Here is a 20019-nt window from a genome sequence, read left to right on the forward strand (position 1 = left end):
ACAAGGCTGTGTTCTCCATGTCTTGGACTGAGTGCTCGTGTCTGTAAGAAACTGCCAAATACTCTTATTTAGTATGACTACTTCCTTTTCTTTTTTAATAAATCAGAGTTGCCCTCTGGAGGGCTGTGATACACCTTTAAAAACATTTTACTTTGACAAAGGTTGAAGTGTGTACCGGGCTGGGGGCAAAGACATGCACAGCCATCTCTTTCATCACATCGCTTTGAACATTTTTCAGCTTCCGTCTCGTCTTACAAATCAGCCCTATCGGTCGATTAATTGTTTCACTGTACCTGATCCCGAACACGAATGCACCTGGCAGAACAGCAGGAGAAAGCGCGTTTGTCTAAGTCCTCCCGTGGCTTAAACGCTGGTGTCTGATCTCCTTGCAAATTGCAGTCTAGTTGTAGTTCATCCGTTAGGCTGGAAAAGACACGATTCCCAAGTGGCCTCGGGGCCTTTCCCAGTCCCCGGGAGACCCCCCGACCCTCGGTGTGCGCTGCCTGCACGCGGGGAGTGTTCCCTGCTAATCAGGTCAATCATCACCGCCGGCTCCGGGGACCCGCCGGGAGCCTATCGCAGCGGTTAGGGACGCAGACGCAGCGCGCTCGCCGAGCATCTCCCGTTAGGAAACATCGCTTAGTCCTCATTTACTCAAGGGAACCTCTGAGGATTTCAGCTTCTCTTTTCTGTTCTCTTAGGCAGTGAGGGGCTCAACATAAGCAGCAAAGAGCAGCCCAGCCTGCAGCTCCTGGGAGGGTGCTGATTGAAAACTTCGCTCTCCCCACCCCGTTCACGGTTGATCTGACTGATTTCTCACCTCCTTCGCAGTGAATATTTCAATTAAGGTAAGTGCCGCTCGAGCTGAGTGACTGCAATCGCGCTGCATTTCTGCGTGGAAAGTTCGAACTGACTAAACTGACATTCTGCACTGCAGCAAGTGACTGTTTATGTCAGGGAAAGGCTCAGTTTATAAGCAAGTGTCCTAGAATGAAAACCGGTGTTTGGGGATAACGGTACTACAGAGCGATTGCTTTTGAAATATAAGTGTTCTGCCTCGCATCAGGAGACAATAAAGGAAACCCGAAAAGAGAGTTAACTTCTCATTTTACCCGCCTTTAAATAATCTAGAGAGCTGTGGGGCGCTAAGGTAGCTTGATTTTGATTGAAGTGTTCTGCTGTTGTCATATGGTGAAATCTCCAAGTCTAAAAGCTTCTAAGTTAAATTAGATGGAAAGAAAATTTGCAAATGAGAGTTGAGATTTTGTGCAGCTTTTTACTTTAAAAATGTTCCTGAGCTCCCTCTGGGTCAATGGATTTAGGACTAAATCCCTGAATATTTTAATAGTGTCCATTTAGCAATTATAATTTAAATGAAGTTTCTAATGTAGCTGTTAAGAAAAATGAACCCCAAAAGTTATACCATTGATATGATTTATAGTTTTATATGAGAGATGAATTTTTTATGAGATAGATTAATGTGAATAAATAACCTTCTTGCTAATATACTTACTTTTGAAAGGAGATTTCTTCAATAGACTCAATTTATATGTTTATTGAAATCTTGGCTTATAGGTTTGTGAAGTTGCACTTTGTTATCAAACAAGAGTGAACTGAGGTTAAACTTGTATTTTTACATGGTTTAGGGCAAATATCTAGGTAATTTAAACAAATCAGTCCACATTATTTCTTCTAAACCCTTTTTCCTCATAAGTTTGTCAAAAATATCTAGAGTGAATAGAAGTAACTTTCCAAAGTCAGATTTAATTATCAGAACTTTTTTTCCCCTACTTTACTTTGCACATGTAAATACAGTGTGATGGTTTTATCCCAGATTATAGCAAATTTGCCTGCAATAAAAAATACAATGATTTTTGTCACTGTAATTACTTACGCCCAATTGATTGATTAGCCCTGTAACCACGTGAGGGAATAATAACCACTTACCTGGTTATGAAAATCAAAATCATTTTCTAATAATGAAGCCAACCTTATTTAAAATAGAAAATACATTATTATGAGATAATACTTACACAAACTGAATTTCAATAACATTTGCTGTGCTAAAGCACAGAGAAAAAACCTAGCTACTTTTGTGTAAAGATTTATAATGGTATCTTAAACGTGGTTTTTAAAAGGAGCACTCATATTTCGTGAGATGTTGATTCCACCTTCCTCTTGTGGGTGTCCTGAGATGGGACAGTTTATAAAGGTATCAGAACACTCTTCATGTTAATTGGCCAGGCTTCTGAAATTCTCTGGGGAGCTTTAGTCTATAATCATACATGAAGAGACTGATGTTTTTGCTTCCCCCATAGGAATAAAATATTTTTAGGACACCCACAGGCACTGATGTGGACTGGCTTGTTGTCTGTATGCTTTTAGCCAAAGCCTGAAGACATTTTATTTACCTCTGTTGTACTGAGATGTCCATCTCTTCTCTCCAGGAGGATGGTTTTTCCACTGATTCAAAGATACCTCAGAGAAGTGTTTGATTAGTTACTGTTTGGGGTGTTTGGCGTCTTCATTTTTCACATTTTAAGTAACCTCTAAAACAGGAAGAGGCACCATTAACTGGACAGGGCCACATTTATTAGTAACAAACTTGTACATTGCTGAAAACGCTCGGAATTACAAACTATTCCTTGGGCCAAGTTCAAAATTCGTGGTGGTGTCCTACCCAATGAACTTTTATTAGATGTACTTACTTGTATATGACCCTTGAAGGACGTGCTTAGTGTGTAATGAAATATTTATTTAAAAAGGCTGTTGTAGCTTTTTTTTTTAAAAAAAGATATACTTGAAGTTCTTAAAAGGATTTTATCACTGTAGTTGTTGTCTTAATTTGCATAACACGGGCTGAAAAGAGAATGACGAGAATCGCAGGGAAAATTGAGAATTGAATTAGGAGCTGTTTATTTTGGGTAGCATGTGCTTCCTCTGTCAGACTTTTTTCTCACGTATTATCCCACCTTATATCTATCTTCTATATTGAATCCCATTTTTCATTCCTTTGACAGTGATGTATTCCTTCTGTGTGATTGGAAAACAGAGGATAACCTCACTTAGAATAGTCAGTTTCAAAATTTAAACCAAAAACAAAAAATCCATTAAAACTTTATAAAACTTGTCTTATGATTTATAACCTGCTCCTAGGCAGGTGGTATTTTCAATAAAAGACAGTGGGGTGAGGCAGTGTCTATCATGACTTCTAAATGCCAAATAGCTGGGGTGTAAACTTTGTATTATATAATCATCAAATCAAAATGATAACATTGGGAGTTATTTACCTCAATTTTCCAGACAAGGAGATGTAGGCTGAGAGAGCACATGTAACTGGGCCAAGGATGGTACCATAGTTAGTGGATCTATGGTTCAAGCTCAGATCTGGCAGTGTTTACAGCTCATAATCTTTGCTCTATACTTTTTATCACCTTATATATGGTGACTTTTTCCAACTTAATGTGATACTCATGAATATTTTAAGGTAATTTTAAGGTAGTGCAACTTAATTATATTACCCCCAGAATAGTTCAGTTCTTGGCTTATTCAAAATAAATGATTTTGTAAATTCCATAGCTACCAATGTTTGAAAGAAGCGTATACCTTGTTCTTTCCGGTTTTGAAAGAGGTTAATGCTCAAGTCTTTACATCAAGCTGATTCTGATTAGTACTGACAGAAAAAGCACTCCACTCTGGGATAATCAGTACTGAAATTTGGTATCTGCAAAACATACATCTTTTCAAGAGAGGTAGACATACTTTCAGGATAAAATCAAATAAAGATTAGAGATATAAATCCAATGCTACTTGTATCGAGATGTCATTAGAAGGAAGTTAAGGAGAATCATGTTCATGGCAAAATACATTCACAATATTAGAAAACATAAAGAAATTAACATTTGGAATTGAATATTGGAAAGTGAGCTAACAAAAAACAAAGATTCAAATGTAAGGAGTCTGTTTGCTCGCCTGACTTTATGTAAGCCTTTCCATGTGTACACAGAGATTTACTACAGCTAATTATGTTGATATTGTGACAATATTATCCAAACCAAAATTTGGTTCAGTCTAGGACAAAAAGGGAGAGCTGTTGTAAAATTATGATTGACTGAAAAATGTAATCTGATTAACTGTCATATCCAAGGATGTGCTGAGGCAGTAGCTGGAAGTTAGCTAGGTTGCATAGTCATAAAATAGAATCCTTTGTTATGTTTCAACATGTTCTCAAACATGTAAAAAGATAACATTGAACCAGATACTGCAAATAATGGATTCAATAATGATTAGAAACATGATCAAGAAGTATATATGTATAATCTCCAGCCCCCAGCTAGCTTACTTTCCATTCTCTAGGTTTTATTGTAAATTATTGGCTTATCCTAGTTGTGTATAAGAATAACAGAAAAACAAAGCGTATAGAGATAATCTCCTTTATTACTATTCCAAAAGAATCAACATGATCTATAAAAAGCCATACTGCAGAGGAACTCATGTGCTGAGGGACCACCATGAATAGGTCTCCCCACCCAGAAATATGACCGTGTCTAGGCTCCACAAGCCACAGTAGATTTGACCAGAGATGAATGCAATCAGATCTAAGACAGCCATCTCTAGAGTAGCCAACGGCTACCATGTAGCCTTTTAGAAAGAACACAACAATAAAAGATGTCCTGTGTTATATAGGACATAGCTGATTTAATGACCTTACATATAAATTCAAGGTGGATAACCAGCCGTGGATGGGCAGGAGCAGAATTTGAGAAACATAGAGATGGTGATCTGCAGAAATCATCAATGAGATGATGTCATGAGGTTGGGAGGAAGGAAAGAAAAGAAGTGAATTCCCTTAGGTCAATTAGACAACAAACATGTTTTTCTCGCTATAGTGGCTAAGCACAAAAAGGAAGGAGTGCTCTCTGTGTAGGAACATAAAGACTATGTGATCCTGGGTGGTATTGCAGACACGCCATGCAGTGCAACTGTTTCCTGTTTTCCACATTTTTCTCTGTGGTTTCAGTTCCATTAACCAATTCAAGCTGAGCACATCTGTGTTTCTTACAAACTAAAAGATTATAATTGGCCCAACATCATACATATTCATAGTCTCAGGAGACAGTGGATAAGGCAGAAATGTGGAGTGGCCATAAGCATGGGTTCTAGATTCAAAGCCTCAGTTCAAATCCCACTGAGGGTACTTGCTAGCTCCAAGACCTTAGGCAAGTCAGTTAAAGTGCCTTCACTTTATTTTTATCATCTTTAAAATGGAGCTAATGATAGTACTGATCCCAAACCAGTGTTGTGTGTAATAAAAGAGATAATTAATATAACATACTTACAACTGCTTCCGTGCTCTGGAAATATCAGTGGTTATTATAAACCAGAGACCTTGTTATTAGCCCCTTACCTTATCTGTCAAGTAGAGAAAATTAGGAACATTCTTTCTCCTGAAGAACAATGTGTATTTGGACCTTACCAGAAGCTGGAACCACCTCCCGACACTGTGTTCCTATCAGTACACTTGAATTTTAGGAAAATACATTTTTTTTTCTATTGGATTTAGACAGATGAGTAGATGTTACTTTAAAGAAAGTAATTTGGGAGACAGTTTAGGGGAAACTTCCTATTTTTGTCAATGGTGGCTTATATGCTATAAAACCAGACTTGAATAGTTGAGCACAAAGAAATTGTAGTGTGTGCAAAGCTGAAATTATTTGCTATTTTATCTTTTACAGAAAAAGTATGCTGGCTCCTTGTTTAGGAAAGAAACAAATTCATGAAACTAATTCATATATTGCATAATTTTTTTATTATGAGCATAACATATTTTGTGATTTATAAAATATTTTGAAGATAATGATCTAAAATATATTTTCAAATAGATCCAAACCTATCATTTCCTCTTCTCTACAAATTCATCTATATTTTGCTATGGGATTTAAATCCTCTAATTATAAAGTTGAAAGGTTATCAAATAGCATTTATACACATATACATACAGAAGAATTTCATATTTTGTATATTGATTCAAGTAATCAGGTTAAATGAAATGTGTTTTCTGCAACAGAATTCATTGTTTTCCATCCTCCAAGTCACACATTCTTTTGCTTTGCTATATACAGGATTCAATGAGCATGTGTCTTAAAGCAGCAGATCCCTGGGTCTCACACCTGGAGTAATGATTTAGTAGGTCTGAGAAAGGACCTAGGAAACACAGTTTTGAAAGATATGCAGACTATTCTGATAGAATCAGAATATATAGGGGTGTGACCCTATCACTGAGGTTTAAACAACTTCCCAGGCAATTCTAATATTCGCACCAGGTTGAGGATTGCTGTTATAGAACAGCAAGTCCAGACTTGAGTGGGCACACATTGACCTGGGCATCTTGTTGAGAGGTTCTGGAGTGAGGCCACATTCTGCACGTGTACCAGCCCCCCACCCAGGGCTGCTGACGCTGCTGCTCTGATTCTAGCCCCACTCTGCTCTGGGGTTGCCCCAGGTGGGTAAGTGGTCAGGGACCTACCACAGGATGTGACTTACAGCCTAGCTTACCTGGTTAAAGGCTGGTAAAACTTCTCAAGAAGCTCTTTCCATTATAGAAGGATGATGCGAAGCTCTGAGCCAGGTAAAAATTGAGAAACGTTTTTCTTAATCCACTGTTGATTCCCACTTGCTCTCTCTGGATATAGAAAAACTGAATGTTTTGGAAAACAATGTATTTCTACCACGTTGCCAACATGTTTAATTCTTTGCATTGTTCACACTTGCTAACAGTATTTATTTAACCATTGCTAACGTATTTCATTCTCTGCGGTTCAGAGGGAGCAGGCTTTTCCAACCCCACCTCTCAATGTGTAGAAGTTCTTGGCTTCAGGGCTACGCAGGATAATTCCATATCAAGGTTCCAGACTCATCCCAGAGAGCTGACTTCTCAAACAGTATTTCACTTCTCTGTATTCTAGGAATGCAGTCATAAGGCTTCATTATTTGTCACTTCAACTTTTCTTCTCTTCCCAAACTAAATGGCAAAGATACTGATTTCAACTCTCTCTCCTCTATGTAACCTTTTTTTTCTTTCTATTCCCAAATGCCGTACATATTTCTTTGTTATTGCTCAACTCTACAAAACACAAAGAGAGATATATTTCATTAGTGTGGACAGACATTTTGCATAACTTATATTAACATTTCCCTAATACTGTTCCATATTTTTTCCTTCTTGAATGCTTAACGTTTCCTTAACTGGAAACCTTATATTTTATATTTACTGACGCTTTTATATTTATTGGATTGTTATTTGTCTCCTTGTTCCTCAATAGACATTAGAACGTAAGCTTCATGAAGACTGGGTTTTTTGTTTCTTTCTTTCATAGCTGCAGCCCAGGCCTGCAGTGGGGCCTGGCATAGAGTAGACTTTCAGAAAGTATCTATTGAACAAAGAATGAATGGATATTCCAAAGGAATAAGTTAGTTATATGGGCTGTGTCTTAGGATTGAGGCAAACCTAAACAATGATAGTTTTGCTTTTGCTTAGGACTGGGTAAGAATCAAGCCCATGTCCACTTAATTTACTTAGTATTAGCATGTGCCTCTTAAGTGTCAGGTACTTGCTAGAAGCTGTGGACACATGCTGACAAGCCCTAATTCCTTTGAATAGTGTATGCTTGTTGGTGGGGGTCCAAATAAGAGAAAGGCCAGTTACAGTACCCTCTGCTGTGTAATCATGAAAAATATGCACAGGGTGTTATCAACGCACAGAGAGAGCTCCTGACTTAACTTGGAAGGCCAGGGAATGCTTCCTAGAAATTTCCTGCGCTGTCAATGAAGGGATAGCTTGAATTAAGACAGACAGAAGAGGATGGGGTATAAGCTGCTGCTAGAAGTAACGCTATGTCCAAAGGCACAGAGATGTGATAACAGAACCGTCACCCCTCCAGAACCACACTGGTTCTGGCATAACATTACAGTAAAGTATTGCGTGTCTAAGAAGAGTGTGTATGTAAAGCACAACTTCATATTTGTCTATGTAAGGGGTTTGAACTTCAACCCAGGGATAACAGGAACCCATCAAAGAATTCTGAGAGTGGGAAAGATTTATTGGTTCTGGTCTGAATCTTGTGTTATATTTTTCAGTACTTTGAATTAAATATATATACATTAAAAATACCTATAAAAATTAAAACAAAAGTATATCCGGGGAGAAAATTAGTTTTGGATGGAGCTGAATGGAAAGAGAATAAAATAATATAAACCAAGGATTTATGAAAGCTTATATGCAGTACTTGAAGCTGAACAAGCGGTTGAATGAGCATGAAATTGGCCAAGGATGTATCCATTGGTGACTTTCAGGGGCTCCATTTTGCAGGATTAGGTGAGCAACTTTATTTCACTTTTAGAGTTGAGGGAAAATGGCCATGCCTGCTAACACTGATGTGGAGAACAGCTCACATTGTCCCACCTCCTGACTAGAAAAACCCCCATTCTTGTCTGGGCCCTTGGAGGACAATCACATTCAAAGCGAGCTATTCAAATTTAATGGTATTGACATTCTCAGGAGGAGAACATTTTCACCTTTCATTCCATAGGTCGAACACTATGGGTTACCCTGGCAGAAACTCTGCTTCTTCTGGACAGTTTTTTGTGTTGTTGTTATTGTTAACTGTAACTGAAATTAAATAGGAGATGTCATTTACCCAGGTTTTCTCTTACCAGTGTACCCCCAACTCACCTTTTTGTTTCTTTCTCCTCACTGTCAGTCCGACATTCCCCACTTACTGCCTGATGATGGTTTCTCCGATGCGACCGTAACCTCCTTGAAGATAAGAATCTTGTTTTCCCTTCTTAAGCCTCAGCACCGAGATCAGCATCTATCACATAGCTGGTACCTCTATGTTAAAGAAAGGAGAGAAGGAGGGCAGGAAGAGAGGAATGGAGGAAGGGAGAGATAGAGAGAGGGAAGGAGGAAGGGGTCCATGCATCTACCAATCTTGCCCCCTACACTTGCTCCCTAGTCTCTCTTCAATGGCTCAGCAAATGGCACCACAACCTACCCAGCGGGCCAAGTGAGAAACCCAGCTGTTGGCTTTGCCTTACCACGCTCCATATCTGACACATCTGGGCCTTTCAGTGCTGCCCTTTACATCTTTCGCACACGGGTTTTCACCCTCACCTCCCCACAGTTCACATCACCGTCATCTGTTACTTGCTTATGAGCTCTGTATTATACTCTTTTTCTCCACAAAATAATGCTCCCGACTGCCAGGAGACTGACCTCCCTCAGGCCAGTCTTGATCTCATCGCTCCCTTGTTAAAGACTTCCCTTGTCGTGGCCCCTCTCCTAGGATATCGTTCCAACCTCCCTGGGGCACCCATTTTATGGACGTTCTCTAGTCTTGCCCAAAATTTCTCCACCACTTTTTGTTCTTTATCTCTGAGATTTCATATTTGCCACCTGTCTTATTGTCTTCTCATCTGACTAGATCTCTTGACCCGTAGAACGCAAGATGTCACTTTGTCCAAACAATTTTTGGCCCCTACCAGGCTAGCAAAATCTCTCTCCTATCAGTTTCCATAAAACACTTTATAACCCTGCAACTCCAATCCCAGAACTCATTACATCATTTAATGATGCTGAATTCCTAACTCGCTGATGGCAGGCGCTATGCCTCTTTCATTCACTACTGTATCTCCAGTGACAGGCACCAACATATACAAATCCTTTGCAACAACAACAAAAAAAAAAGACATGTAATGTACTTCTTTAAATTCAAGAACAATCATTTATTCATAAGCTTCTTCTTTCCTCTTGGATAGTTAAATGCCTGCCATTCTGAAGAGAATTTTGCTCTGCCATATGACCTTTATGAAATATCCCCAAACACAAAAATATAGTAACAATTAGACTAATTCAGAAATTTGCCATGCCGGGAACCACTGATAATGGCTTAATGTATTTCGTACCTCTTACAGACTGTGTAGATATCTTATCCTTTAATGAACAGTAAAAACTGTTCACGCACGTTTGGTAAAGGTCACCTGTTTTCAATCAGCATCTTTCTGTGTAATAACTTGGTGACATTTCTCACCCATTTGTGATCAATGAACACACATATTTTACCTCAGAATTCCATTCTCTTTAAAAGTACCACCCTGATAGCTTCTTATTTCATAACTAGATGATGGTTGTGCAGGAAACGACTCTAATTCTTAGTCTTAGGCTTTTGGATCTTTAGAGGAACGTATCTGGTATAACAAACACTAGAAATCGGCCGTACTTGAGAATCCGCTGTCAAAAAGCACGTCCTGAATAGATACTCTCTGATCTCACATGTTTAAGAAATGATTACACTGTTATATTTAATATTCCCATAATTAAACTGTACTTTATTGCTTATCCTTTATATGGGGTGAGGCGAAATGCTCTAAAAATCAATACAGAGTAAGCAACGGCATTAATTCTGGAAAGTATTTCTCTCACGGATATTTAGAAGCAATCTTCCCTGGAACCTTAATCCTCAAAAGGAAACTGCAGTCCTTACAGAAACACCATTTGGACCATGTGGGTCCAGGTCTCTGGATTTTTCTAAAAGCCTTCACGAGGCACAAATGACATTTTAAATATCTTGTCATGGAACGAAGTGATTTTTAATGCAGATCCACCAAATATAATGTTATTTATCAGTGGGCCCGAAGGCAAACATCTGAAAGGCAGAGGGAAACATAACACCAAGATGAATGTTGTGACTAGAGTCTAAGGAGAAACATAATATTATGATAATAGAGAAATATTTCTTGTCAGAACACACACAAAAAAAGTAAACAGGTATAATATCCCACACTCTACTCGGAAGCATAATTAGACACCAGAATGTTTTCTTTTTCCCTCCGCTGAATGCTATGCCATTTTGTTTTTCTGAGATTTTAAGAAAAAAGAACAATTATGCTCTGGTCTGCAGGTATGGGAAGGGGGCTCCAACGCAGAGTCAGGCAGCAGTGAGTGGACACAGTTAACACAAAAAACTAGACCAAGTCATCAAAGTGTCACAATGACTCCTTGTTGTGACATGATGGCCACGTTACTCTTGTTCTTGACCAAATATACCAATTTATGAAGCCGCCAGCCCTTTTCACATACCCACTCCTTTCTAGGTCTTTCTTAGTCCAGGTTTTGCAGACTCATGTGTTGTGTACCTCTCGTGATTAAGGAGCCACACACCTGTGACGTAAAGCCTCTTCCTTGTCTTTTGTGTGTCGGTTGTAGTAATATTCCGTCCAAGAAATTTCGTGATTCTGCTTTGAGTAGAAGCAGAATGTTTTACTTCCCAAAGCAGTTCATTCCATCTTTGGAGGAGCCCAACTGGGAAGACGTGTGTGTATTTTAAGCAGAATTCTGTACTCCTAGGTAAATTCGGCATGTGTATCTTAGAACTATGTAAATCAAACATTAAATTTTAGACTACATTCAGTTGGTTCTGAAAAGTGGGTACCAGTCAATAAGCAAGGTAAGATTCTCTTCCACATGAAACCCATTCGCTTATCAACAGCACCCAGACCTCGCATCCTCTGTGCGTCAGCGCTCCCTGCCCGACCAGTGTCTAGGCTCGTGTGCTTCTCCAGTGTCCTCTTTAGGACACCCTGCAGCATGTGGTCCTTGAGAGACCATTCACTCTCTTTCCTCGGGTCCATACCAAATACGGAAGTCAGACTATATCTTCCTGTATGCGTGCGTTACCAAAAACAATAAAACTGGACAGGGTTGGTAAGGAGGGTGACCCTGCTAGCATTGCACTCACTGAAATATTTCATAAGGCTTGGCGTTGCAAGAGGAAATTCTAGAGTTAAAAGCATTTTTGTCCACAGGGAGCCATTACCCCTGAAAGTAAAAGACACCTTCAAAAGTCAGCCTCGAGTTTTGTGTGTAAACTGCTTGCTAGATAAAGAAGGGTTGTTGAAGTGAAGTGGTGACAAAAAGTAGGCTTTCCATAGGTCCTGGAGCCACTTAGCTCAGTCTGACAAGAGCATAGCAGCACATACAGATGGAACAAGCTTAGCATTTAGGTTGCTAGATAGAATTTAAATGGCAGAAACAGTTCGGTAGGCATTATGCTCTTTTGGCATTGGTTATGATTCTGACATAAAAATAAAAATATTGAAGAATGTCAGAAACGCCTGTTTTCAGCCTTTTCTACTAGGTCAATTGTCAGATAACACAACTGTCATCTCTCCATCATGTTCGTAAAAGATGATCACTTGGTGTGTAAGATGAATTTGAAGCCTACTTTCAACATTGTTAAGGACTATATAAAATTAAAGTACAATGAGAAGAATTAAAGTGTAATAACGTTATTCACTTAGCCAACATTATGAGCCCTTTTTTGGGGGGAGATTGCGAAGGGGTAAATGTACATATATACACATATATTCTCTCTTTCCATACACACACACACACACACACACACACACTATTTCCACAGGACTTTTGTTACATAGTATGCAAAGCAAGATGTAGCATGTTTTCATGTTTTTTTTTTTTAAATTCCATCTAGAGTTACATCTTTTGATCATCATGGATGTGTATTTCTTTTGTATTATTACTAACAGATTAGCACTTAGAAATGTGTTTGTGTGTGTGTGTGTGTGTGTGAGAGAGAGAGAGATCCCACAGGAAAAAGAGCCAGCATTGTATCCCAAGGCTTATTATATTCCCTCATGTTGAGCTAAATTCAGGAGCAAGAAAGGAAATAAACTGGGAAACGTGCTCTGTTGTGCAGAGCTTTATGGAAGGAGAGAGATCCTCCCAAGAGACAAATATGTTGACAGTAGACTAAGAGTCAGAGGGCTCTTTGCTTCTTGATGTTTAGAATGTATAGAACATACATTTTATCCTGCCTCATCGGTTGTTTTGATAATTAAATGAGACAAAGTGTGACAAAGCACCCATCGTGGTGCTCAAAGGAAAAATAACTGTTTTCCTTGCCTTTCCCAAGCTTGGTGGGTCACCGGGAAGCCCGCCCAGGACCGCAAAGTCCATCTGAGCGGGGTGGGGATGTCATAATGATTAAAAGAGAGGGGTTTTCATTTCAACAGATTGAAATTGTAATCTGACTCCATGACTTCCTACCTGTGTGATTTAGGGAATTTTCTTTACTTTTTAAGGGCCCCGGTGTCCTTCTCAAATAAAATACAGATAATATCCGTGACCTGGGAGGTTGCTGCATAGTGAGACGCCATAATACACGTGCTCAGCAAGGTGCCTGACTTGCAGCCAGCACCCCGCCGCCCTGGGGGTCAGCATTATTACCCTGACAGGTGGCCCAGGTCCCCGCGGCTCACTGGCGTTCCCCACGCATGATTTCAGCCTTTCCAGGTTTTAGAGTCATCAGGGACCCAGCTACAACCTTGAGCCCTGGGGTCTCTAATAATTTCAAGCTAAGAAAGCCACTGTTTACACAGAGGATGGAAAATTAACTTTTATTGAGACCTAAGGCAACTCGAAAATCTAAGCCTGGGATGCAAAAATAGGATATTATTTTCATCAGCTCCCGCCTTTGTGACGGCTCAGGACCCACTGCTTTGACTGCTGCACCTGAGCCACTCAGGGTCTCCCGGGCTGTTCGTGAACGCTCCCGAGGTGCTTGCCTTTCTCTGAGAAACAAGATTCTCCCGCTTCCCTCTCTGACCTCCTGCCTTCCACCGGGGATCCCCCCTGCTAATGTCTCTTGTGAGATCGCAGCTCCTCTGGGCAGCTCTGTCCTCTGTCCGGGTCTAGAAAACACCGTCCTTCCCTTCATCACTTTGTACTTAACAACTTGAGTTTGGGCTTTTCATTGAGGCCACACAGCACATGCAGACCAAGTGGCAAGGGTTTTTTTTTGTCCCCACCCCCACCCCTAAAGTAGAGAAACAATGGAAGGGAGCAGGATGCAGAAGATGTAAACCAGGTGCCAAGCAAGGTGTCAACTCTGAAGCCCTCAGGCCTGGTGCCTGAATGTTTCGTCTCTGTGAAGCCTCACTTACCGTCAGCCAGGGCTCAGCTGTCTGCTCCCAGCCGGACTGCATGCCACTAGGTTCTCCCACACAGAGGCCAGGACTCAGCTCCAGGGAGGCCTCAGAGGCAGAACTCCAGACTCCATCCTAGTCTTTCATTCTGGAACCCGCATTTTCATTTCCAGATTGTAACTCTTGTGAAGATGTCCACTCATTTCAATTGAAAAAAAAAATTCCTTCTTACTTGTGGTTACCAGGGGTGGGTAGAAGGTGGGAAGGGATAGACTGGGATTTCAAAATTGTAGAATAGATAAACAAGATTACACTGTATAGCACAGGGAAATATACACAAAATGTTGTGATAAATCACAGAGGAAAAAAATGTGACAATGAGTGTGTATGTGTCCATGAATGACTGAAAAATTGTGCTGAACACTGGAATTTGACACAACACTTTAAAATGATTATAAATCAATAAAAAATGTTAAAAAAATTCCTTCTTTACTTCCACCCACTGAGCTATTTTAAATAGAAAAGTTAGAAGAAAATAATCCTACATTAATTCAATCTGTATCAGTCATTCTTAAATGACACCTTGTTCAGGCTGTTGAACCGGGCCAGTCCAGTTCTTACTCATTCTCTTCCGCAGTGAAAGTATTCAGTGGTCTGCTGGTCCATTCAGCACTCTTCTTGGATATTTGCTCCTGGTAACCAGCTATATGAACAATCTTACAAACATGGATCTCCTCAAGAATGTGCCTAATAAATTTGGCAGCTTAGATAAATCTGTGCACATACAAAAAAACCTCCAAAGAAGCAACGACCTGAAAAAAACTTAGCTCGAATCCCTAATGAAAACAGAACAATTAGCTTCTTATTCTACGATGTGCACGTTCAAGAAATGGGTTGACACTCAGACAGAGTGGAACCCTACCTCCAGCGTCTTTCATGAATCCCCATGTAATCCTCATTGCCTAGCAAAGTGACCAGCACAAAGAAGAAATAAAAACATGTATGTTGTGGAAAGCACCGAGGAAATGGGAGTTTATCCATCATCTAACATTTACAGCTTCAAAAACATCACTTTGGAATCTAGTTTCAACTAAGTCACCCCATTACAGTTTTTATGTCTTGGTTAGAATTCTGAATGTGTTTTCTCATAGAAACATTAAGCCCAAATTTGGGCAGTTATAAGACCTTTAATTCACATCAGATTTAACATGCATAAAAATCGGTAGGAACATTTGTTGTTCAAAACAAACAAAAGACTTATACTCAAGACTCTAATATAAGTCACATAAGAAAAAATATATTTGGTATACTTACCATTTTCCCCAGCATGAGTTTTTAAAACCTGAACATCCCCTAAACTGTGTGAATTTCCCCCCCACCCCTCCTTCCTTCTCCATGGTTCTCAGTTTTACCTTAATTGTGTAACTGCATCTGCGTATTTGCTGTATTTCTCTTGAATCCAGGCCCTCATGCTTGCCGAGACTCAGCCTCCTCTTCAGTATCCTGGCCTCCATTCTCTTTTCTTTCACTCCAGTCTCCCCAACTGTGATCAGTGTAAGTTAAAAAGGTAACCTTTCCACTCTCCTACCTAAAGTCTCCACTGGCTCTCTGTTATCCGCAAAATCAGCTTTAGTCTTTCAGACAAGGTTATGAGAACACACCCTCAACCTCTCTCACCCCCCACCCCCTTATCTCTTACCAGTTCTTTTGCTGTGCATTAGCCTTGAGTCATCGTAAACAACTTGCAGTAACATGAATAAGCATACACACTCTTGCCCACGCGCGCACACACACACACATCCCTAATGATATTTCGGCCCTTGTGCGGTTTGTCCTTGCGGTCCACAGTGCTTACAATGTGTCTGCACTTCTCCACCATGTCCATATACTCCTCCATAACTTTCTGGCTGATTCCTATTCTCTCTTCCAAACTCGAAACTGGCATTACTTTCACCAGAAGGTTCTCTTTGCTCTCCAGCTGTCAACCTGATAAGATTATCCACAGGATACCACAGAGATAGTGTGGGTTTGGTCCTAGACCACTGCAACAAAGTAAATATCCCAATAAAGTGAGTCACATGACCTTTTTGGTTTCCCAGCCTTGTAAAACTTATGTTCAGACTATTCTGCAGTCTGTTAAGTGTGCAATAGCATTACATCTAGAAAGCAATGTACATACCTTAATTTAAAACTACTTTATTGCTTAAAAAAGTGCTAACCATTATCTGAGCCTTCAGAGAATCCTAATCTTTTTACAATATTAGTATCAAAGATCACTGATAGCCAATCAACCTAACAGATATTATAATAATAACAACAAAGTTTGAAATACTGCAAGAATTACTGAAATGTGACACGAAGACACGAAGTGAGCAAATGTTGTTGGAAAAGTGATGCTGATAGACTTGCTAGACACAAATCCTCAATTTGTAAAAAACACAAAACAAAGCAAAAAACCTCAATTGTCTGTGAAGCACAATAAAGGGAGGTATGCCTGTGTTTCACTACGTTTGTCACAGTGTTTCCTAATTTTCTCTTTACAGATTTATGTTACCTGATAAGTGACAAACTCTCTGCAGCCCAGACTATATCTGAATTTTGTTTATAACCTCAGTACCTATACTGTGTCTGTCATGTGTTAATACTTGAGTACTAACTTTGTGATACATAAGTCCATATATGAAAGAATATAAACTTTAAAGACTATTAACTTCTGAGACCTCTCTCATCCTTAGTTGCTAATCACACATTTTGGCCCCCCTTTTTTTTTGATATATTACCATCTTATGATTCACTGATTTAATAATGGAGTGTTTCTTTTGTGTGGGAATCTGGGCCAGATCCAGTGTAAATATAAGCTAAATTGATCACCAAGAAAACATACAGACACAAGTGTGGAAGGTGCCCTAAAAGAAATGTTCATGGCGCTATTAGATTGTGGGAAGTGAGGCCCGGCTTGGTTTAGAGAGCTGAAATATGCCTTCTTGGAAGAAATGATATTTGAACAGAGATACGAGGATGTGCAGTTGACTAGATGGAGAGGAAGGCGGACTGTGCCAGGCTAATGGAAGAGTTCATGCAGTGGCAGGTGGGATGCTGATGTACTCAGAGGATTCAGGGAAACCAGGATGGTTCAAACAGAGATGGAGGCGCGCAGCCCTATGAACGAAGGCTGGAGAATTTTGGAGAATGAGGTTTGGAAATGGGGCAAAAAGGGGGAAGGCAAATTATTATTATTTAAGAAATATTATCAGGAGTTTCCTACATTGTGGTAGTGGAGAGAAATGGGTGGATTTAAGAAATATTTGGAAAGAAAAATCAATGTTATTTGATGATGGGTTGGAATGTGATGCTTGTGGGAGGAAGAAGCGAGAGGAGAAATAAGACTGATTTTCAGAGCTGGTGGGATCTTTCACTGAGATAGGGATGGATCAGGATGGACCAGCTTCCACGACGGATCAGCAGGGAGGAGAGATCTGATAGATCTGCTTTGGGCTGTTGATTTCACATGACTTTTAGCACCAGAGTTCGACCATGTGACATTCTGGAAATCACAGATATGGACCAATTGTGGAGAAAGAAGAGAGAAGGAACTTACGGCCAAATCATAAGAAATTGTAACACTTGTAGATCTCTGCAGACAAGAGAGAAGGGTCATCCTCTATTTGTTTTTGTGTATCAGTTTTTATTATACAGTAAACTTTGTGAGAAAGGGAAAAAAAATTACTCTTTTTAAGTGTGGTCATACAGCACCAAGACAATGCAGCAGCCAAAGTGGGATCCTTAAAAAAAATGTATGAATTGAATTGAAATAGGTACTCATCATCCAACAAATGACTGTAAAATCTACTTGAAAAATGAAAATTATGTATCTTTACATAGTGTCATCTTTTTAAAGAATGCATTCATTCTGAAAGAGAAGTGAGAGATATATTTAGTAATGCTTTGCTTTTAACATCAATGATCTCAGTTTGAATTAAGTATAGACCAGTGGTCATCACCCAGGACAGATCATGATGACTCACTATGAGGATTAATTACAAAAGTAATCATATCCGTTATCTAATTATTCAAATCTTAATTATGACTCCGCTGGCCCAATTAGTCAGAGCACAAGGCTAATGTTAGAGACGGGTGGATACTCAGCATCTGTGCCTAAGTGAGAGGCATCTGTTGCCAAGAGGTGAAGTGATGGAAAGTGTCAACTCACCAGCTGCTAAGTAAATGAGTCTCTGGAAAGCACACAGGAGCCGGGGCAGTGATTCAGCCCAGGGGGCCAGGGGAGATTAGCAGAGGATGCAGAGGATCCTCCATGCAGAGGATAAGACATTTCTTCTCCCCTGGATGGACCACGGATTGCAAAACATTGCTTAGCACACTGCTGGATGCTACCGTTAAAAACAGAACAACAACAACAACACAACAACAACAACAACACAACAACAACAACAACAACAACAACAAAATATGTATATAAAGCTTATCTTTTGCAAGTTGTCTAGAGCCATGAAAAGAAATGAGCCAGCAACACATTTTACACATGTAAACATGTTTTTGTAAATTCATTAGAATCCTTCATGGCTTCTAACAGTTACTTGATCCATGCAATGTCTAATAAAGGAAATAGAATTCTATGAATGAAATATCTATGTATTATAAGTATAAATAATAAAATAATAGATTCCCTGATTGGTGCCATTGATTTTGATTAAATAACATCTAATATATTATATCTCAGCATCTGATATATTTCTGTGCTATTATGGATTTTGATCATACTATCTAGGAAGGAATCTATTAATAATGCTATTGATTTTATCTATATTTATTATTAATATTTATCAACCTTTCATGTTGGTATAAAATCTTTATTGAACTATAATCAGTTGTTAGTGAAAGGGAAACAGTGTGTATAAAGGATGACACAGCTGATTAGAGCTTGAAATACATCAACTTTTGGCCTGGCTATGGATTCGCTTCCACTGTCCTCAGTGTCATAGGCTCAAGTTTCTTTTAATTCGCATTTTGCAATGTGCGAATGAAAGAGTATTTGCACTTACTGAAGTCAGAAAATGTTAATTTACGTGAAATGTATATACATTTTGCTTCTGAGTGTAATAGAAACGACTTCAACCTTTCACACTGGTTTCACAGAAGAAAATTACATTTCAACAAAATTAAAAGAGTTTGGGAAGCTTTTTCAGCATTGCATCTCCATGCTCCCTTGTTATTGAATCACAATAAGAAATCCTGTTAGTTCTCTGCTACTGAGCAAATTGCTTTCCACAATTATGGTTTATGTTTTAATGGGGATAGCTTCACATTAGCAGAATTATTCCAAACCAGCATTGCCTCTTGATGCTGCACGGAACAGCACCCTGCCTATTTTACAAAATCCATGTCTCCCGTGTTGCCTCTAAGAAAAATATATAAATAAAGGCTTGCCAGTCTTGCTTCTGAGAGAGTTTTAATTGTGGATAATGGAACATCCCTGGCTCCAAGATGAGAGTATGATGGCCACCGAGCTCTTTAAAATGCTAATAGGCAAAAGACATTTACTGAAGTTTTGTGAGATCATGCAGCATAGTAACAGTGTAGGTAAGTGACAATTTGTCAAATTTAGCTGCAATGATCAGAACTGCTTTCCCTCTTTATACTTCTGAAGCCGACTTGAATGAACGATGTAGGATGATGTGAAGTGGGCACCTTCAACACTAAGCATCCTGCCCTTTCAGCGACAGGCCATCTGCCTGCTACTCATTAAAAGAGGGGAAATGACCAGGAAGAAGCAGAACTGTTAATTTCAGGGGATTTCATGTTTCTCGGCCTCACTTCCTCTCCCCATTTCGTTGTATTTCCCCCCCCCCAGAATACTTCTCCCACTGTAAATCACAGAGACAACGTGAACAGCACATGGATGCTTTAACTAAGCAACTTACCAATTCAAGTGGGTTGCCTGAGCAGTAAGACATGAACTCAGAAGTGATAAAGCACGGCTCTGTTTCAGTAAAATGGAAT

The 20019-nt window shown here is 39.5% G+C and overlaps 1 protein-coding gene across 1 annotated transcript in view; it reads left to right on the forward strand.

The window, feature by feature from the left end:
• Window positions 1-584: 584 nt before the first annotated feature.
• CDH12 (cadherin 12) overlaps window positions 585-20019 on the forward strand; it is a 345191-nt gene continuing 325756 nt past the window's right edge. The window contains exon 1 of the mRNA XM_031676881.2: window positions 585-848. The gene's annotated coding sequence lies outside the window, so the exon portion shown is untranslated. The remainder of the gene's footprint in view (window positions 849-20019) is intronic.

This window comes from Vicugna pacos, chromosome 3 (assembly GCF_048564905.1).
Source record: "Vicugna pacos chromosome 3, VicPac4, whole genome shotgun sequence".
Taxonomy (NCBI): Eukaryota; Metazoa; Chordata; class Mammalia; order Artiodactyla; family Camelidae; genus Vicugna; species Vicugna pacos.